The 22,815-nt window shown below is 40.9% G+C and overlaps 1 long non-coding RNA gene across 1 annotated transcript; it reads left to right on the forward strand.

Annotated features, from left to right (window-relative positions):
- Positions 1–1,281: 1,281 nt before the first annotated feature.
- On the forward strand, positions 1,282–15,323 carry LOC146646998 (uncharacterized). The gene is made up of 3 exons (XR_014908799.1): positions 1,282–1,377; positions 12,697–13,002; positions 13,095–15,323. It is a non-coding gene; the product is annotated as an uncharacterized LOC146646998 (long non-coding RNA).
- The last annotated feature ends 7,492 nt before the right edge of the window (positions 15,324–22,815 follow it).

The following is a 22,815-nucleotide window of genomic DNA, read 5'->3' on the forward strand; positions in this document are numbered from 1 at the left end:
ATTGTTAATTCTGGATAGCAGTCGTTTAGTGCCAACCAGAAGAAGTTCCGATTTATTGCTGTTGAGTTTAAGAAAGTTGGAGGAGAACCAAGAATTAAGTTCAGCTAGACAGAGGATGAGGGAGGGTGGAGGAAGAGTAGAGTCAGGTTTGGTAGAGAGATAGAGCTGGGTGTCATCGGCGTAGCAGTGGAACTGAATATTATATTTACGAAAAATATGTCCGAGTGGAAGAAGGTAGATGATGAAAAGAAGGGGCCCGAGGACAGATCCCTGGGGCACCCCAGTGGATAAAGGAGAAAGCTGAGAAGTGAAGGATTTTAATTGAATGAACTGAGTGCGGTCAGCTAGGTATGATTTAAACCAGGCTAGTGGAGTGTGAGAGAGACCAATAGAAGCTAATCTGCTAAGGAGAATGGGATGAGAGATGGTGTCAAAAGCTGCACTCAGATCAAGAAGGATAAGGATGGAGAGGAGACCAGAATCAGCTGCTATAAGAAGGTCGTTTGTTATTTTTATAAGAGCAGTTTCAGTGCTATGTAGAGGACGAAAGCCAGACTGGAACTGTTCGTAAAGGTTATTATCAGTTAGGTGAAGATGGACTTGTGAAGCAACTATTTTTTCAAGGATTTTTGAGAGAAATGGTAGATTGGAGATAGGACGAAAATTATTAAAGTTGTTGGGATCTAGACCAGTTTTTTTCAGAATTGGGGTAATAGCAGGACCTTTGAAGGAAGCAGGAACAGTTCCATTCTTTTCATTCATTCCATTTCATCCATTCTGTCCTCTTTTTTTTTTTTTTTACCATATATCCTTTGTGCAGGCACTTGTGGTTCAAGACTTTGTCTATTATATTGCCCACTTCTTGTTTTTATTCTGTGCTCCTCTCTTCAGTCTTTACTCTCCTCTAACCCCAACTGGCTGAGGCAGATGGCTGCCCTCACTGAGGCTGGTTCTGCCAGAGGTTTGTCTCATGGTAAAGGGGAGTTTTTCCTCCCCACTGTCAGCAAGTGATTGCTTAAAGGGAATTGTTGTGTTTCTGTATATATTATAAGTTCTTAACCTTAATGAGTAAAATGCCCCTGAGACGACTTGCATTGTGATTTGAATTGGATTGAATAAAATTAATTCTTCAGTTTTGGGCATCCATAAATCGAAAGAATAAACATATAGTCTCAGGGCTGGTTCCTGGCTCACACATACAAGCCTTCTCATAATGGCTGACATACTCAGACTGCAATGTTTCTAATGCATCTTCGAATGAGAACCCATTCTTACTTTTCAATCTTACTACTTCATACAGATAAGATGCAACAAAATAAACCAGCACTTGGCAAGTGGAACACCTGGACACTCAACACCCCACCCACACAGCTAAAGGTGACTCTGCACTTTTTCATGAATTTCTCATTTGATATCAAATAAGCTGCACGGGTACAATGGAGCATGCTTATAAAATTAGTTTGCATCAAGACCATTCTTGCACAGTTTCTCAAAAAAACAACAACAATAACAACAAAAAACCCAGATGCAACTAAAGGTTTTTAAGTACAATTTGACTTTTGCATCTCTTTGTTATATTTCTTGGACCCTGTGTCATTTCCTTAGAATCACCCTCTAAATCTGTTCACTGTTCACCTCTCTGGCATTGTGACATAAAACAGAGGTTCTCTGATTAAAAAACACTCCAATGAGCAGCGCAGAAGGATTAATAATTAGCCAATCGTTCTGTTCTGCTTTTAAAACCCTTGACGAACCAATATATTGGCATGGCTAGAGATCAGTGTTGGCTTAATATGACATTGGAGTGTTTTTTTCAAAAAGGTCTCAAAGACTTTAGAGTCAGACCTGTTGCAGATCGTCAACTTTTCTTTATTATCAGGTGTGTTTCCAGAATCGCTAAAAACTGCTGTAATCAAACCTATACTGAAAAAGGACAATCTTGACAAGACACAAATGAACAACTACAGGCCGATCTCAAATCTCCCGTTTTTAAGTAAGATCATTGAAAAAGCAGTTTCTCAACAGCTCAGTTACTTCTTAAAACAGAATAATTGCTATGATGCCTTCCAGTCAGGTTTTAGACAGAACCACAGCACTGAAACCGCTCTGACCAAAGTGTTTAATGACATATGTCTGAATACAGACAGTGGAAAAATGTCAGTCCTAGTTTTACTGGATCTCAGTGCAGCATTTGATACAGTTGACCACAACATATTACTCAAACGACTGGAGAACTGGACAGGTCTTTCAGGAACTGTACTAAACTGGTTCAAAACATACTTAGAAAACAGGAAATACTTTGTATCAATAGGTAACTTCACATCTGAGCAGACAAGTATCACATGTGGAGTTCCCCAAGGTTCCATCTTGGGACCCCTTCTGTTTAACATCTACATGCTCCCACTGGCACAGATTATAAACAACAACAAAATAAACTATCACAGCTATGCAGATGACACACAAATATATATCACAATGTCACCAGGAGACCGAGGCCCTGTACAGGCTCTTGGTAAATGCATTGAGGAAATCAATGACTGGTTGTGCCACAATTTTCTCCAGCTAAACAAAAACAAAACTGAGGTAATAGTCTTTGGCGCCAAAGAAAAACGATTACAGGTCACCAGAGAACTTCAATCTATACATCTAAAAACCACAAACCAGGCGAGAAATTTGGGTGTAGTGATGGATGCAGACCTAAACTTAGAAAAACACATTAAGACAATAACAAAGTCAGCTTACTATCACCTCAAGAATATATCAAGGATAAAAGATCTGATGTCTCAACAGGACCTGGAAAAACTAGTCCATGCATTCATCTTTAGTAGGCTTGATTACTGTAACAGCATCTTTACAGGTCTACCTAAAAAATCAGTCAGACAACTACAGCTCATTCAGAACTCTGCTGCTCGAGTCCTCACTAAGACCAAAAAAGTGGACCACATCAGTCCAGCTCTGAGGTCCTTACACTGGCTGCCTGTCCGTCAGAGGATAGACTTTAAAGTTCTGATGCTGGCCTATAAAGCTCTGAATGGTTTAGGACCAAAATACATCAATGACCTCCTGACCCAGTATGAACCATCCAGATCCCTCAGGTCATCTGGATCCGGTCTTTTATCAGTTCCCAGAGTCAGAACCAGACACGGAGAAGCTGCATTCAGCTTTTATGCTCCTTATATCTGGAACAAACTCCCAGAAAGCCTCAGATCAGCTGAAACACTCAGTTTATTTAAATCCAGGTTGAAGACTCACCTGTTCTCAGCTGCATTTGAATAAAGCACCAAATCCACACTTTAAGCTTAAATTTCAAAACTTACATTTAACTACTGATTTTATCTACTGTTCTGATTTTATCTGTTTTGATTTTATATACTGTTGTTTGTTTGTTTGTTTGTTTGTTTGTTAATTAGTTAGTTAGTTTATTTGCTTGTTTTAATCAATTTTAAATCATGCTTTTTATTTGTTCTTGTTTCTAATGTCTCTGTAAAGCACTTTGAATCACCTTGTTGTTGAATTGTGCTATACAAATAAACTTGCCTTGCCTTGCCTTGCCTTAATATAAGTGGGAACGTTGGTCTCTCCTGATTTATTAGGAAAAATTGAATCCCCTTCAGTAATTGATTAGAGTGGATGCAACATGAAAACTGAGGAGTTGACATATTCAGTAAGTCTGATATCAAGCTAGGTAATATGTAATCAAAGCTAAGTCTCACATGCAGGAGAAAACAGGGACCAGTGATCAGCTTGAAATCAAATGACTTTATTTATTTAAGGGTAAACCTCTCCAGATTGAGGCAGTTGATTTTGTAAAATAAAGACAAGGGTCTACATGAGGGAGGCGCTCTGAAAACATTAGTCAAACATCCCCAATGTGACTAGGAATCAAGCATTTGTTTATCTGCATAATTATGGATAAATTATGCAGATAAACAACGTGGAACGATTCTCTTGCTATTGGCTAAACCTGCCACTTTAAGGAACCTGCATGTGGTGTAGTTCCCTTGTTGTGGGAAGTTTGCAAAGAGAGTGCGTGTAAGCAGCGATCGCCAGTTGAAAGTCCATCTCTCAGCTACTGTAATCATACAGTGTCTGTTATACATAGGAGATAAATAACTGAATTGTGTTCCCTGCTCTGTAAGAATGCAGCATCACATCGGTCTCCCTGGTTTCCTCCCCACTCACCGCTGCAAAGTTGTTCCAAACAGTAGGTTACCAATTAATGAGCCAGGTGACAGGAAAGTAACACCAGCATTTTTACGTTTCGAAGAATCATTAAAAAGTTAAATTTTACCTCTGTGTGAAAGAACTAACAGCCAAGGCAAACTATTCATAGTGATCAATGAATTTCATTTGATGTTCTTTCCAGTGAGTCAAAATGAGCCTAAAATAGCTTAACTTGAAAAGATAAACATGTGTGTTATGTGGCTCATTATTCAGCTAAATCAATATGTTTAAAAAAAGGGAGCGCATATTCAAAGTGTCTCCCTGAAATGCTGAAATCTGATTTGACTGACAAAATTCTGAATGAGTGGAATCCCTAGACGATGTAAATTTTCCAATTTTTTCCACATGCAGATGTCTTCTGCTAAACTAGATTGTGAGTTTTTCTCTGTGTGTTTGTTTGCGTCCCCGCCAGCCTGATTAAGAGCAGACATGCTTGAGCGCATATGTTTCTATATTTGCATGTTTACGTCTTGGTGTGTGTGTGTGTGTGTGTGTGTGTGCATGTGTGTGTGTGTGCATGAACGGTTTAAAACCTGTGATGGCATCCCTATGTGTTATCCTGTGTAACACAGTCTTGGTCCTCATTATCATTTCTCCCTGGGCCTGTTCTGGTGTTCAGAGCCCCACCAGAGGGGCCTTTGGCTCGGTGGGAGAGGTGTTGGAGGCGGCCTGGCCCCGCTGTGCTCCTTCCTTCCCCCTCCACAGGGTGCCAGGCACAGCGTGTACCACTGGCAAGCCAAGCCTGACAATGAGGCTGCCTGCACAGCCAACGCCATGTTTGAACAGGGCAGGGGGTTGCCACGTCATGCTGAACACACACTTGCAGGAAGGCCTGCTTGAACACACAAATACACAAATACGGTCACACACATCTCCACAAGGCAGACTCCTGGTGGGTTCAACACATGTTTGGAAGATGCTACAGTGGTGAAGGCGAGTGTGTGGAGTGAGTTTGTGCAGGAGATAAACATCACAGACACTTTAAAAACTGTAGGTTCTATTGAGATTAAATGGAAGAATTTTGCTGACTTGTTTGGCTTTATGGCAGATTTAGAATAAAATATGAGGCAAACAAAATCCACATTATATGCAATAAAGGGTTAAATTTATATTTTTTTGAAAGTTTGAAATAAAAAGTGACTGCAGTTCAGTGTTTTACTAACTTCACTCTGTCATCCTTGATGCAGTAATTCAGTCTCCTCCTCCCCCTGACTTCATAGTTTCAGCATATTGCGTGTTCCACATTAAGTTTTGATTCAGTCATATGTTCAGCTCTCAGGTGTGCTTCTGAACCATGAAATATTAAATGTGTGAATTCAAGGAGATGTCACATTCTGTGTTTCATTCATTATGTACACCTACACTACTTTGTTGACTCTTTGAATTCTAATAGGTATGGATAGGAAGTAATGCAATCGTTATGTTGGCATTACAACTTGTGCTCAGCATCTGCTTAGTTTGTAAACTTTTTCGCAGTTATTTTTTCAGTTGTTGTCTAGACGAAAACGAAAATCTGGTGAATGTTAAAATGTTAAAAGAGCATTAGGAAGGCATCCTAAAAATGTAGCTGTGTGAATATTGGCTTGAAATGTGTTAACATGTGAGCGAGTGTGTATCTATGTGTGAATGTGTTTACACGACCTCCTCCTTCTCTGCTCTTCTCTCTCTAAGTGTCACATCTCTTCTCGAAGCCGTCCGTGGGAGTCAATCCCACTCAGTCCCAAATAAAGTAGGGCCACTGGTAGATATTAAACAGTGATACATGCACAGGCAAGGGCGTAACTGTTCTGAAACCAAGACTAAATCCACGATGCAAATGTCTGTGGTCTCCAGTGTCGCACACCCACCAATATAAGCATATCCAGACACATACAGATCACTGTAGACGTACATGTATGAAGAAAAACTCATGTGCAGTTAAAAATATTGCCAGACCAGTATACAGCACTGGCAGATCTGTGCCAAGCTCTTGAGCTACCCCTGGAGACTCATTTCTTTGTATTTGGAAGAAAAATGGGAAGTAAGTGCAGCAATTTACTGCAACGTGCAATTTAACATAGTGTATAATGAAAAAAACAGTGTTTCTAAAATTCTAACAAGCTTAAAAGTCAATATTTGGTATGACCTGAAGATTAATTCTTCATCACAGCCTGAACTCACTTAGGCCTTTCTTAAGTAATCTTAAGATGTAGTTCTGCTGCTTTCTTTGAAGGACCTTCAAAGCTTTTCTTTGGATGTTGACTGCCCTGAGTTGGGGGAGGCCTATCCATCACTGATCCTTTCCCATTGTTCCATTGTTTTCTATGCAGCTATGCTTTTCCTGCATTTGTAGTGTTTTTTGGCAGCGAAAAAATAAGCCATTGTCAATCAGAATCAATTCAGATGGTACTTAACGATCGATCATAATCTGGTATTACTTTACTTAAAGAAAGTAAAAAACTTTGAAAGACCTTTAGGGAGGTCTGGACAAGTATTTCTCAAAACTACTTTAAAAATCACAAGAAAGTCTGATTCATTGGATGCAAAATATAATGAAATGAGCGGTGGCTCGAGACTTTTGCACAGTACGATGACTGAGTTATTTAATTTAGCTCCACTTAAAATAACGTGTCCACCCAGCACACTTCAAAACAAGCAAGTTTTTCTATTTCTGTCTCAAAATCATGGCTCGATTTTTACTGTAAAAGTTGGTCAATAAAACTGAATTATATCTCTTCATTCAGGCAGAAAAGGCTATTGAGGAACAACAAAGACAACTGAAACAACTCCAAAATTACAAGACTATACAAGATGCACTGACATGTAGTCATGACTCTTAGTGCACCTCTGTTCAAAAACAATAACACCCCTCTGAGTCTCCCACCAATCTCAAACTCTCCGTCACTCTCCCAGGCAGTCAGGGGCGACGGGGAGTTCAGAAGGGAAAGGGATTGGGTTACCATGACACAAATCTCCTCGTCTCCTTCTCCTGGAGGTGGGCAGCAGGGCGATGAGGCTCTTAGCGTCAGTGTCTTTGGGAATGCCGGCATGTTCTCTGGAGGAGATAGGGGAGATAGGCTTGGCGCCTCCAGAGGAGTCTTTCACCCTCTCTCTCCCTCCTTCTCTCCCTTTCTCTTTCTCACTCTCGCCATCTCTGCTTATCTCAAAAAAAACACAATAGGGTTTTGTACACTGGAGCAAAGCAGGGAGGCTTCAGATGGCAGCCGAGTATGATATTCAGGAGGACAGAAGGCTAGAGAATCACTCTCTGTTCCACACAATGATACAATACAATGCAACACACAACACAATCTCTAATGAAAGCAGCAGAGATTCCTGTTCACCTGGCATTTACTACATACAAACCGCCTTTGCTGTGCATGTTCACAAGCAAGATGACTTTTAAATATTTTTTAAAAAGAAAGGAATGATTCTTTTGGTGTGCATGTTTACCTAAACTGTTATAAAATCAATGTAGTGACGTGTCAGTTCATAAAAATAGCTGTTGTTACTAGCTGAACGGTAAAAAGGAGGGTAGGATTGGCCACACGAGGACCACACCAGGTACCAGCTAAGTAATGAGAAATTAGATCTGGCTCGGTAAAAACGTGCAAACTAATCACCTTTCATGCAGTCGGTCTGTTTGCTGCTGTTTGAAGGAGGACAGGAGATCAAAATGGTGATGACACGCAAAGCACATTGGCTATCATGAACTGCTGTCCACATCTGTGTCTGTGATGTGACCGAAGTCCATCGCATTTCTGCAAAGAACACGCTTCAGCTCGTTCCATTTACGACTGCGTGGCGCAATGTGGCACAACCTCAGTCTGGTAATAAATATTTTCAGCTCGCTTTCTATGGGACAATGAAAGGCTGTTGTGTCATGGGTGTCTCAAGCTTCACGCGTCACAAAGGTCAAGCTTTATCAATCTCCAGAATACTGCCGGCCAATTATATGGAGCTCACCGTAAATCTTATCATCTGTAAGTTTCACAACCTTGATGAGTCCAGAGGCCAAAGGCTGTGCCTTTTCTTGTATTTACTTAGGGCAGGTAAATTGGAGAGCCAGCAGCTGTAATGGAAAATAGCCTTGGAGACACTTGAGTGCCCGAGACGAAGAGAATAGCAATTATTCTCGAAAATCAATTTTCAACCCAATCTTTCTCCCTTATCGACCACAGAGAAGGTGACAGGAAAATTTATACCTCGGACTGTATTATGGGCTCTTTGCTACTGCAGAAGCGCTTCTTATTTTTCTTGACATTTAACTGCAGCTGAGTATACCCACCTCTGCTGACTTACTCCTTTTGTTAATGTATATTTTTTAACTTTCTAGAAGCCCATTCATTATTACTGTTTTAATGTGCTAATAGAAATCATATTGGTTTCATGGTTTAAGAATAGGGGAAGCGTGAGTTAGATCCATAATTTGTTTTAGTTTTGCCTGTATATCCCACCACACAGGATTTTAAATCAATCAAGGCGCGATTAAAGTATAGACTTTCAGTTGTAACTGCAAGAAGGTTTTTGCAAACATACTGTATTAACTGAATTACAGCTTTTTTTTGTATGTGGATCAGTACATTTTCAGAGGCTTAAAATTAAGGAGACAGTTGACTTAGGAGCAGTTTAATGGGTGTGCCAAGTTTGTATTCTGTAGCTTTTAACTGCAATTTTAAATATGAGGCAAAAGAAATGTGAGCAAGGTCATTATCAGGTTAAAATATTAATAAAATATATCTAACTTTAAGAATTGCGAAACCAACGGCCTATCACGTTCTTAAAGAGAAGGAATGTGCTGGTCTGCTCAACAAGATCAAAAGGCCTGAAAACCAGCAGAAGACAATTAAAGTTTATGATGACAGAATTATTTCCATGGTTGAAAAAAAGCAAATTCACAATGTCAAGAAAATTTGCAAGGAAATCACGCTCTACAATCCTTTGTGGACAAAAAAATAGGAGGTGTACAACAAGGTGAAAACCACTGGTTACGTTCAAGAACAGGAAAATGAGATTAGACTTTTCCAAAAAAACACCTGAAAAATCTTTCAAAGGCTCTGGAGAGATAAAACCAAGATGAAGTTATGAAGAAACACATGGGGAAGAATCACATCACATCATGGGTCAAACATGGTGAAGGCTTATGACATGGGCATGTACTATATCATTGCCAGTGGAACCAGGTGACCAGTGCTTATTTATCTTTAACAGGGTTGATTTGACTGCTGATAGAAGCAGCAGCAGGAATTGTAAGTGTATGGATTTTTACTCTCTGCTCAGATTGAGCAAAATGCTGTGAAACTGCATTGTGAAACAGATAATGACCCTAAGCATACTGCAAGAAAACCCAAGAGTTTCAGAAGGCAAGGTCAGTCACCTGATTGCAGTTCAATAGGGCATGCTTTTCAGTTACTGAATACAGAAAGACCAACAAATAAGCAGCAACTGCATCCTGCCAGAGCTGCTCAATGTTGGTTTAAAATGGAGCACTGTAACAAAAAATAATTTCCCCCAGGGATCAATAAAGTATTCTGATTCTGATTCTGATTCTGAAACACAGCATTTGGTGATGTTCATGGGTCCTAAACATCAGGCAGTCCCTGAGCGCAAAGGATTTACAAGAATTAAGAACAACCCTTATATTTAAAATTATGTTAGTTTGTTTAATTACATTTGAGCCTCTGGAAACAAGGGTGCATGTATAAAAATGGCTGTAAATCCTTAACAGTTAATCTGCAATGTTTGTTAAACCCCTTGAATGAAATCTGAAAGTCTGCATATTAATCAGTGATTTAAAATGTAACATGATGGTGTTGGTGTCTTTATCCAACAAATTATGGACCTAACTGTATTTGACAAGTAAATCTCCAAAGAAAATGATACCTAAGCTGTAGGTGCTGCTGTTGCCTATGTTTTCCATGTGTGTCTGTTGGTCCAAGCAGGCTCACACACATGTACCTTGTGCCATACCTCTTTATAATTATTCCCACAGTCTTATCTGTGTTTATTTTGCTACTGTGAAAAGCTTACCGCACCAGCATTCTTTGCATGTCACTCCCCGACCAAGATTTATCACTGTGTTTATCCCATTAATATGTCAAGGCTCTATGTAAACTGGCTTCAGAGTATTGCAGAATTCATTTTCTCTGGCTGTCTATCACAATGGCTTGTTTTATACATCTTTTACTCTTAAGCCTGCATCCATCTGTCTTGCCTGTTGTTCAGTTTTGGCTGACACAAGGGAGAGTTTCTGCTCAGTCCTCATTTTAATTTCTTTCTATACACTTTGTGTGTACATTAGCAAGTGACATGCAGGGAAAATGTAGGTATTAATATATCACGTGTGTGTGTGTGTGTGTGTGTGTGTGTGTGTGTGTGTGTGTGTGTGTGTGTGTGTGTGTGTGTGTGTGTGTGTGTGTGTGTGTGTTTTCACATCACAAAGATGTAAATCATAAGTGGCAGTCCTCTGATACGGACTAATAAAACTCACTGATCTGGAAGCGCTAAAGGCTTTTTCAGCATACACCCTGCAATGCAGCCCAGTAGCAGTTTCTCTCTTTTGCACACACACTCACACACAAACACACACACACACACACACACACACACACACACACACACACACATAGACTTCCCCCTGAAGACTACTGTGGGGCCATTTTCAAGATTACCCATAACTCCTCAGGAGGGAATTCATAATATGTGTTGTCTGTTAACGACGCACACATAAAAGCACACACGTATGAACACGAGCACAACCACACAATCAGCATGCGGAGAAAAAAAAAACAAAAAACGCATAGATACACATGTTGCCCTCCCCTCCTTTACCTTAATATCCTGACACAGCAAAGGAAAGGGGGGATTGGAGGATTTACAGTGCTGATTCTGAGAAGTAGCATTTGCTTTTGGTTACCAGGGACCTCTGATGGTTCAGGAGGCGGTGCATCGTACCCCCAATAACTCCACCTTGGGTACTTCTCTGTCACCTCCTCCCTCCTTCGCCCTCAAACTGGAGAATCAAAGTGCTTGTGTGTGTGTGTGTGTGTGTGTGTGTGTGTGTGTGTGTGTGTGTGTGTGTGTGTGTGTGTGTGTGAGTACTGACTGTTGAAACAGATGCCGGTGTGTGTGTGTGCCACCTATGTCAACATGGCCGGTCTCCGGACCTGATGCTGCTTGGAGATAGGACCCTGCCCACAGAGCCATTGAGTCTAGACTCCAGATGTGTTCCTCCACACACACACACACACACACACACACACACACACACACACACACACACACAAGTACCAGTGCCGGTCCAAAGTAATAATTCTACCAGATGACAGTCGTTTACTCGCACACAGAGCTCAGTATGGATAATAATTTCAATCTTGTCACTCTTAAAAAAGATTAAATAATCACATATTTTCTCATTTATGACAACAGAGGCCATCTTCAGTGTACAGTAAGTGGACTGTCTAATTACAATTGAATGTAGTTAGACAGTCCAATACCAGTGACGACCATAAACCACACAATCTATTCCCAGCATGGATTTTACACATAACCTGTAACCAATGCAGGCAATGCGATTGCAAAGACAAACTTTATGTAACTGTTTATAAGTTTTGCTTAACATTTAAGTAGATATCAAATGTGCTGTTCCACAGTATTGCACATTTAAATTACCCACTGCTTCTTCTGAAATAAACAGAAACATATGCTGGCTGCATATGCTCCACGCTGCTTTATTTAGACTGTTCTATAGCGACACGACAACAAGAGTGTTTTTGTGAAAAAGACACATGGGTAAATTGCAACTGTTATACAAAACAAGACTTGGGAAGAGGAAAAGTAAAGAGTAAAAGTGTTCAGAGCACAGATGCACCCGCTCTCTTGCTATCTCCTGTGCTTGTGGGTATACTGCCGATCCAGCTATTCTTGTTGGTTTGTTAATTGTTTGTCACCCACCAGGTGCCATCTGTCTGTAGTCCCACAGTCCCCGAGCCATGTGGGCCGGCCTGCCTGGCGCCTGCCAACGTCACTGACCTGCAGCAACCGTCCACACCTCCGTCACACACCTCCTGATCCGTCTGGGATAAATAGCTTCTCCCTCAACTTCTGTGCCGCCATCACGGCTTCCCAATCTGTCCTGTGTTAGAAGTAGAAGAGGGAGGGGGGTGACAGGAAGAGACAGGGAGGGAGGGAGGGAAAGAGAGACACAAATAAGAGGAAGGAATGGGTAAATGGATAGAGAAATGCATAGTGTGAGAATGAACAAGACACAGAGATAGATGTGCGCAAAGATAAAATGGCCTGTTTGTGCTTCCTGATCTGTGTCATTTTGCAGAAAACACAGTTCAAACATCACAGGCTGCTACAATAACTCTGCAACAACTGTCGCATTTGTGTCTACAAGCCTTGCATACTGTGGGTGCCAGATCAACAATCAAATTCTGATTTCATTATAGCATTATTTTGCACAGCACTGACTGCACCTCTCTACTTTAGGAGACACACCAACAGGCAAGGGAGGTCACCTTCACCTGGGCCTGATGTTGGGGCAGCTGCTTGTTGAAAAATGAGATCAGCTGCTTGCTCACCGGGATATATACTGCAGTCTGGAAGTACCCAGGGTCTAGTGTACCAGGTAGCATACGGTGGGCCCCGTACAATAAAGACAGGGTGAACAGCCCCCTCTCTCCCAGCCTGTCTGCCTGCCTACCTGCCATCCTGGGGCATGTTGGGTCACCTTGACAACTGGGCCCAGTGAGGGGAGCTGTACCCCACTTCAGGGCAAAGAAGAAGGCAGTATGGGTAATGAGGCGTTGCCATGCAAGTGGAACAGCTTTTGAATAACCCCATCCGCACACAGATACACATACACACTATTCTATTTGTGTTTACAGGAGGAACAACAGCTTGTAGAAGAAACCTCTGCGGAGTTGTTGGTCCAGGAAGAAAGAGATTCATGGGCATCATGGTGGAGGTCAGCTAGTCAGGAGAGAGTTCATGCACAGATAACTTCAATAAAGCATCTAAACGTGATATATGACGTATATGTGATGCATGAAAAAGGATTAGCGGGAGTGCTTTGGTATTATGTAGAAACACCGGCAGGATGTGAACCTATTGTTGTGTCAAAACTCCCTCATCATAATGAAATACTTGTAAAGGTTATAGTGTTTCTCTTCTTTCCAAACTGAAATTTATGTTTTGTGGACTCACTAGATTCAGCTCAGAAAACTGTAAATCCAGGCCAACGTAATGTTTATTTTAAAGGAGGAGGAAACACTGGATTTTCCTACCCAAGCAAACCTAGTTATAATGATTGTCAGAGGTGAGGTTTAATCATTCTACATCTTGGTCTCATAAATTTGGGGAAGGTACAGTATTCCCTCATGTTGACTCAACGTTAAACATTCACTAATAGCCTCAAAAACTGTGCAGTGTCCCATGAAGCCAATGGAATCCTGTGAACGGCAGAACAAGACCCAGTGGGACTTTCTGATCACCTCTACACACAGAGACTCACAGTCAGTGTAAGGTACATTTATAATCACCACCACAGATGTACTAATTGTTACTGAATGCAGCGGGCATGCTCTAACGGTATAGCTAGTACATATCTAGTTTCTTTGGCAGGAGAGCCAATGAGACAAAGACAAACTAGTTCATGAAACAGCATGAAGTAACATATTGCTGACCACCAGCTGCATTTGTTTGAATGGAATAAGCCTGCAATCCATGTATTAAAGCAACATAATACAAAGTAGTTGGAGTGTATATGCTTCAATCCAAAGTATGAACACTGCATATGGGTCATCAAATGTGTTTTTATTTATTTAATTGTTCTTCATGCTCACATGCTTATAGTCCTTGAGTGGTGAATATATTAACACGAAGCGACTTGTGAACTTTAGTTTCTTATCTCCTTGCAAAAAAGAAAAAAGATTCCACTTCATTATTCAGCCATTCCTTCTGTTTGCAATTGGAAACAACCCTTTCCCAGTATAAATTGCTAAAACTCTTGGAAACCACATAGAAATTCCACAAATGCATGCACTATATCGTATTAAGCTGTAAAGCCATATTGCAGAAAAATGGACCGCAGAAGGAGTTCATTTCTTTTACAGGTTTGTAAAGATGATGTATGATAGCAGGATGAGTGTTCTTTTTCCTCTTAATACATTATATACACACACACACATATACATATATTTATTTATTTTACTCCTGTCTGTCCACTCTGAATGCTAGTTAATCTCCTGCAAACTTTGCTACAGATGCTGGCAGATCGGTTTGAAATGATTATGGGAGCCAGACCCGCTGTCCAGCTTTCCAGTAACACTCCTACATGGAGATGGAACCAGAACTTGGGCTGAGGCTGAGACTGGAGCTGGTCTGCCAGGGGATGGATGCCAACAGGCCCAAGAAATTAATACCAGCACTGGGGCCTCACTAAGGTTCAACATTTAGCTCTCGCTGGAGCAGAAAAGACGACATGACCGGCAATGATGTCACCAGAAAAGGTGGCTTGACTGAATGCTAGCTATGGTTCACCTGGAACTAACAGGGGGAATTAGTTCCCATCAATGAGAAACACCCCAAAACAGAAACATGACTTATTTGAATATACGCCTCAATATAAGGAAAAAATTAGATTTACATATAAAACCATGTAATTTCTAAATCGTCCCATCGACGAACCATCTATGAAGTCCATCTCTTGGACTTCATTCAAACTAAGAAAACTCTCAGTCTAAGCATTACTTTTCTGTTCAGCAGCAGCATTTCTATGATCCAAAAGAAAGGGAGTGGAAGTGTAGCAACAATGACGAGTGAAACTGAACCACAGCTCCCAAACCAAACCACAGCTTCCTGACTTTTGCTGCACCCATCACATTAGACTTCAGTTGCCAAAAAAAAATCTGATTTACTTTGACACAACATATTAATCACCCCCCGAAGGGGAATTACAATATTATTAACCGCTGGAAAAAAACCTGATGAGAAAATGAGTTGATAAGATACAGATGCACGTTATTAGGACCATCGTGGATTTGACGCTCTTGGCTTCTGTCTTTTGGTTTGAAGACACAACGGTTTTGACTATACTGTAAAAACAATAAAATCAAATCATAGTCACTTTCTGTCACTGCACATTCGCAGAGAGTTAAGCGTTGCCATCATTTCTGTGCTTTTTAATGAGCTCTGGGGACATTACAGGCAGTTTATAAGCTGCAATCGTGATCCTCTGTGTCTAATCACAGCAACGATGGTTTAAACATCAGGAAATCATTTACATTGCTCTGGCTCAAGGGGAGTTTCAAAGTATCCAAGTAAAATTATGATAACAGAAGACTACTTACACACTCGAGTGTGCACACGGACTGTTTTACAGACCAGACTAGCTTGCGTCTGTAAGATATAACTCAAAATGTGGTGTCTAAATACTTTACAGGGAACTGAATAGATTAATGGATTAAGAAAAGACAACCATTTAATTGCATTTTAAAGCTTCTGCAGTAAAACAGGGTATGTAGCCATTTTAATCTAATGACTTCATCATTCAAAACAAAAGCCTTGTAATTAATCTGTAACTCTATAATTGACTTGTAATAAATTTATAAAACTTTTCATCCCTGTTAAAAAAGAAAAAAAAAACAACTTCAAATGGGAACAAACAATCAATCATCTCAATGTCTGTTGCAATACTGATGAACCGCAACGGATTCCTGTCAAAGAAATGAAGGCCAACATGTTTCAATAAGGACGCTTGTTTCTTCTTCCCATAAATATGTTATCCTTGGTTATGCCAGTGCTGGAAAGCGTCCAACTCAAGCCATGAGACAACATATTTTGTGTGGGCTAGCTAATAATGTTTGCCCCCACTGCTTCTATCTGTCCCTGCCCTAAGAAAAGAAAAAAAACCACTCTAAGAGTAGGAGGATTTCATGTACGTTAACGGGAAACTTTCATTTTGTAATGGGAGAATGGAGTCATGGTGTAGAGTAAAAATAAAAACTGCAAAAAGAGAGAGCTTAAGCCAGCCTAGTTCACAGTGGGATAAAGAATTTCGCTCACTGACCCTTTTAATGGAAACCGACACTGAACATTCAGCTGGGGGAACAAATACACAAAACGGCAGAGCTGCTATTTTTCTTTTTCCACTCCGTTTTGCTTTTTTTAACCACCTAACACTCCCCGATGGCGCACTGTCCTAAAACTGACCAGCCTTGAAATATGACGAGTTTAATATGTCCTACATCACCGCTGAGCACGATTGAGTTACAAGAGTAACAACTGGTCTTTCCCAGACTGCAGCAGAGCACCAGAGCCCACGGAGGAGCAGTGTGAACATAACCCCTTGTCAAAAGGGTTCAAAGCCAGGAGGAGACAGAAGTCTGAAGGAATGGAAAAAGTGGAATAAAGGGGGAAAAAAGCTCCTTAAAGGAAGTAGACTTTCAGGTGGGTAGGGATTCAGCATAGCTGCTCTGATGACAGGTAAGGATAAGAAGAGTAGTCGCTCGTCACAATATTGCAGCGCTGGCGGGTGGGTGGGCCACGAGGGGAGGTAAAAATAGAGGAAGGCAGGCGGGGGGGTGTGCAGGAGGCAGGGCAGCCTTACCGGCGCTGTCACCAGCCCCTGCGTGTTTGGATAAGACCCATGGAACATGTGGGGGAATCAGCATGAGGCATCACACCTGGAGGAAAAGACAACTAAATCCAACCCCCAGTGCAGCAGGCCCTGGCTCCACCAAGTCTAGCCAGCATCTGGAATGGATATCTGGAGATGCAGTCGAATTCACAGCCTCTTCCACGTGCGCTTCTCACTCTACCACTGTTTTTCTTTTTTTTTAATGTACAGTGTAGGTTGTGGAGACTCACAGAGGAATTGTGTTTATAAATAAATGCTTTTTCTCGAACTTGGTGTTATCCCATCTGCTTGGCAGTAACGGTATTGTGTTGTCAGTAAACTATAATACACTTTTTTTTCTTATAATTGCTAGCTTCCCTTCACCCCCAATATGCTTCCACTTGACTCCTCTTGGCTTTAGCAAGTGTACAGATGCCAGCAGTTTTTGGTTACAGTAGCCTGATTCTTCTTTTGCCATCTTTTAGCATGTTTCAAAGGAACAATGTGATCCACTCACAGTCAAAAACAGAACTTTGTATATACCCAAGCATATCTTTTGATGTTTCCGGGGTAACGACGTGCTTTCCTGGACTACAAGTTTAAACTGTTAGTGCCTGACAATAGATGAGAAGCCACCACCGCTGCCCACGACCTGCACGACGCACCACAGTGGCTGTGTTTTATGGATGTTTGTGTGTATGTGTTTGCATATGCTGTTTGTCACGGGCCCATGTTGTGACTGGAAGAATCCCGGGCACAATGTTTGTTTACACGGAACCGCTCACTCACCCAAATAATCAGCCGCTGTGGACCTTTCTAATCCCTACACAATGTCAATGGAGCCAGGTTGAGCTGGCGACAGGCGAGATAAGATACACAAACACAGCCTCTTGATCTACGAGCCGCGGCCTCTCCTTCCCACACCCTCTGTCCCCCCTTTGTTTCCTCTATTGCAATTCCCAACGTGACACGGATTTGAAGCTCACGGGATGCATTCAGAAAGCGGGCCCGCTTGGCTTCACTGTGTCGCCTCCCTCTACCTAGCTGGTCAGCTGAATTTTTGTTTTGGGATTTTTCTTTTTGTTTTCATCCTTTTTGCACGTTCTCGCAGCGCAACGTACAAGTCAAAGCAAGCTGCCGTGGTCTGAAGAAACACCCACTCGCTTGCAAAGGAATGCATATCTGAATTAGTGTATTGTTATGGTTTTGGCTACGTCGGTACTCACTTTGCAACTCCCGGTGTGCGAGTGTGATTCTGCATGCGTGCTCGTGTATACACTGATAGAAGTATGTGGCGAAACATTCATTAACATTCCATTCATGACCTCGGTATTATGTCCACAGTGACAGAGAGCATATATTTGCCTTTCACACCTCTTGCATCGGATGAGGGGAAATGATAGAGCGTTATGTGTGTCAGTGTGTGTGTGTGTGTGTGAATGAGATAGAGGGACAGAACGAGGGAGAGAGCAGCAGGGGGACGGATAAAACACAGCTCGCTGATACAACATAATCTATCTGGAACCATGTCTCAATATCACAATATTTCACACATTTACGTATCACAAATGTGGCAGTGGCAGCCTTCTCCTCAGATCAGTGGAGTTATTTCTGCCTTGTGTGCTGGATGCTGCAGGGCCGAGATACAGTTTGCAACGGCACAGATGGGAGAGGCTATAGCATCGGTACCACAGTATCACATGCAAAAATGTTTGGTATGTTTTAACACAGATAAAGCTGACATATTCCGAGGCGTTTCGCAGACAATACCCATGAAGGAACAATCTCCCATCTGGCAGTGCAGTCTCTCTAAAATCCTCTCTGTCATGCTCAATGAGAACTGGAGAGACAAAACATTCTCTGTCTGTATATCAGTCCTTATCAAGGCTGTACCTTGGGCCTTGTTGGATATCAGCAAAACATCACCCCGCAGGGTTAGGGCCTTTTAAAAAAGGAAAACCCTGCACTTTATGTAGTAGCTCCAAATTTATAAACATCTCTTCACGGTTTGACGCTATACAGAAGCAGTTTATGTATTCGTCCCGAGGGTATAAGTATGGGATTGGATAGCAGCATAGTGGACAAACTTCTTAGCTCTGGAACCACATGTACAATTTCCCGGTTAGGATCAAATCGATCAGCTTTACACTGTGTCCTCTTCCCTTCCCACGCCTCAGTAAAGAAGGATTACTTTCTGAGGCTGGGTTACCCGCCACCCTTAGGAGAGGAATGCCAATGAAGTCACTGCTGTACTGCTTCTCTCCACATGATGGTGCAGAGGACAACTCTCCCCCCTGACGGCATGAAAGCTCACATTCATCTTTAGGTCGTTACATATGTAGATCCGTGCACACAGACGCACGTGCTGAAACACGGACGATGTATTGAGAGGGATTATTTTGAACTACATCAACAAACAATCCGCCCGCCATCTGAAATACTTATTTTCATGTATATAAATTGAATTCATTACGTTTGCGCTGTTTGCACTGAAGAGATGCGAATTTGTGTAATGGCTTAAGTTGAGTGGGCATTTTTAATTAGTTTTTTTTTTTTTCATTTAAAGCTGCGTCCTCTTTCATCTCCTGCTGTATGAGGTTACTGTCTTTTAGTCAGGGAACAAAGAGCCGTACCACTCAATATGACCCACAATCTGTGTCTTTGCATGCGTGCGTCTGTGTCCTTCCTGTCTCAGTGTTGTCACACCTGTACCCTCTGTCATGATGTTATCAGACCCTAAACACCTGCTCCACAGTCTAAGGTCACCAGCTACATAAAGTAAAAACTGCCTCCCTGGCACAGTGAGACGGGCATCTGAAAATACATTCTTTTGTGTGTAAATAAAAAGAGGCGTGCTTCTGTTCTATAGTTATTTATTTGCAGCTCGTGTCACCCAGCACATCAGTCACAGGTGTCATATAATCCAGAGGATGACCTTAATAGTGGGAGACGGGGATGAAGAGAAGCAGAGTAAGGACACATGCAGGGACACATTCTTGTGATGTACACAGACTTTACGCTCTACAGTACCTGCTTTGCTTTTAGGAAAGCGCTATACAATATAAATTTCTCACTATGTGTTTAGATATTAAGTTCCCATCTTTAGCAACGTAACTAGTAAAGCAAAGTAAAAAGGTACTTTGATCTCACAGTTTTTAAGTAGATATATGATTATTTTGAGCTCCACGGTTTTAAAATATTATTAGTATTGGATGCTATTCTCTTCACAATTAAAAAAAACAAACAACTTTAATTCTACTAAGCATTGACACAGCACAATTGCTTATAATCTTTTTACACATAGAAAAACAGCTTGCAAAAGTTAGTGGAAATGTGAGGATCTGCTTAGCTACATTTAGCATTAGCGTTAGCAGGAATTGTAACTTCTCTTTTAAAGCAGCAAATTGAGAAAGATTTTAATTTCTGAAGTGCGGAGTCACTGCAGTTACACAAATACAAAAGAGAGTCGGATACCTGGTATTGTTGCATGCTTACATTGGGTGTTGTTATTATCATTTTCTTCACATTACTACGCATTGCTCCATTTTATTCTCATTAATTTGAAGGTCAGAAAAAATAAAATACATGAAAAACAATTTACTTTTTACCTTCTCCTGAAAACTGTTTGGTAAATTCTGAGGTATTTTTATGTATTTCCAAGGTAGTCTGGATATGGTGTGTAAATATCAACCTCACAAGTTAAACAAGTGTGAATTGTTTAAAGCAGTTTCACCAGCACTGCTAATAAGTGCATGACTTAGAAATTTTGCGTTTTGCTTCTATATGGCACCACAGTGGACTTTATCAAACAATCATGATGTCACTGAAGGGCACACTTTCGTTTTTTTTATATAATGCGCCCCATTTTCAGAGGCTGAAAAGTAACTTGGCAATTGAATCCCTTTCATGGCAAGATGAGGTCCATTCTTTTGCTATTTTAATATGATTCGCATCCCCCAATGAAAAAGACCTAACTATTTTTCAAGAATGGACATGTCTAAGTGCCAGAGCCACGTATCAGCCTGATGACTTGTAAAAGGGAGCTACTTCAACTACGTCCAAAAGTTCCTACTCAGGAAAACTGTTCCAGGTAAATCTGGAAACAATCTGGCTTCAAAGGAGGAGATGCAAACAGATAGTGATGTGTGACCAAAATGTAAAAAAATGACTCCATTGATTGTCGCTGGAGCACTTGCTAGCTGCGCTCACTAGCTGCACTTGCTAGCTGCACTCCATATTACAGAAAGCGCAAAGGGTGAATGGAAATGAATGATTCAGTCACACAGTGAAAAGGCAAAACTTAAAAGAGCAGGTTAAAAAGCTCAACCCAAGATAGAACAGGTAGAAATGTTGTGCTGGTTTCTCACCTTTCTCACTCACTATGTGTTAATAGACCTCTCTGCATTGAATTATGCTTGTTATCAATCTCTGGCTCTCTTCCACAGCATGTCTTTTGTCCCGTGTTTCTTCGCTCACTTCAAATGGTCGCGGCAGATGGCCCCGCCCCTCCCTGAGCCTGGTTCTGCTGCAGGTTTCTTCCTGTTAAAAGGCAGTTTTTCCTTCCCACAGTCGCCAAAGTGCTTGCTCATAGGGGTCATATGATTGTTAGCTTTTTCCTCTGTATCTGTTATTGTAGGGTCAACCTTACAATATAAAGCGCCTTGAGACGACTTTGTTGTGAATTGGCGCTATATAAATAAAATTGAATTGAATGTTACATGGTTATGTCATTTTAGTTATTGTTAAACTAAGCAATTATTTGACACTTTTTAAATTCCCAGGAAAAACACTACCTCAGCTACTTTTGACCTTACATTTCACTTGCACTGTATCACTGGATATACCAAAAGTTAATTCTGTCGCTACGTCCAAATGAACAGAATCAACTTTTGGGGATTTCCTTACCTGGATAATTGAGCATGCATCAAGACATCACTGGATATACTGCTATGTTACTACTATTACATTATAATCCTGCTGTTAGCACCTTTTTTCAGTAGTTTAACACTTACAATTAGGTAGTGTGTCTTCAATGACAATAACTACTTGGAAAAGAATGGAAGGTGCTCTTTATTTACTTGTGCTTACAACTGCTGCTGCCTGCAAGCATCAATAGCACAATGTTCAGTAGTTGCTTAAATTCTCATTGTACATTTTGTTGAAATATTGTGGACTATACTGAAACTAAAGGTCTTAGCAAGTTCCTAGAAAATACTGAGATACATATTGTATATTACCATTCAGCTTTTACACAAATACTTAAACTTAAAAGAAATTAACAGTACATTAGAACATGTAAAACCGGATTTAGGCAGCAACATTCATTATGAGGTACTTTGTGTTTAATTTTTCAAAGAAAACCAGGTTTGCTGTCCTCATAATTGGAATTTTCTATTTTGAAGAGCGGTCCTGTCCAACTAAAGACAGGCTTATATCCAGTTTATCTGAGTCACTTTCTGCATTTTTTATATTCCAAGCCGCCTACTTTTGATCAGAACTGTCCTTCATTATGTTCTAGTTTGTTTCATTTCAGACATGGCGAGTGATAGCAAGACTCCACAGTGTAAAGCTGTGCACACTCTTCAAGTCACTATTATAGACTTAAGTTCACATTGAAACTCTGACTGAATGTGAAAAATGAAAGCTTACTTTGGAATAAAAACTTTAATTTCATGTAACACAAACAAACAATAGAGCAGTGTCACTGACTGTTTTTCAACAAGCATTTTGCCATAAGCTGTATTTACTTTTCATTAAATTAATTGGTTATTAATAAACTAGGCAGGACACAGAATAATATCCCCCAGGTTGTAAAGCAAACTGTATTAAAAAAAATAGTGTGAAACAGGTTCTTAACAAGGCTGCAGGACATCACCGCAATGGCTGGATTACTGTGTGTAGATAGTGCGGGGAAAAAATTGCATTACACTGCTGTGCCTGTTGGTGCTTTTGCTCAGAAATACTTCCATTTCCAATCCTTAATGACAAAC

The sequence above is a fragment of the Rhamphochromis longiceps genome, linkage group LG19 (genome assembly GCF_057381845.1).
Source record: "Rhamphochromis longiceps isolate RC_006_pf linkage group LG19, R_longiceps_female_GT1.1, whole genome shotgun sequence".
Lineage (NCBI taxonomy): Eukaryota > Metazoa > Chordata > Actinopteri > Cichliformes > Cichlidae > Rhamphochromis > Rhamphochromis longiceps.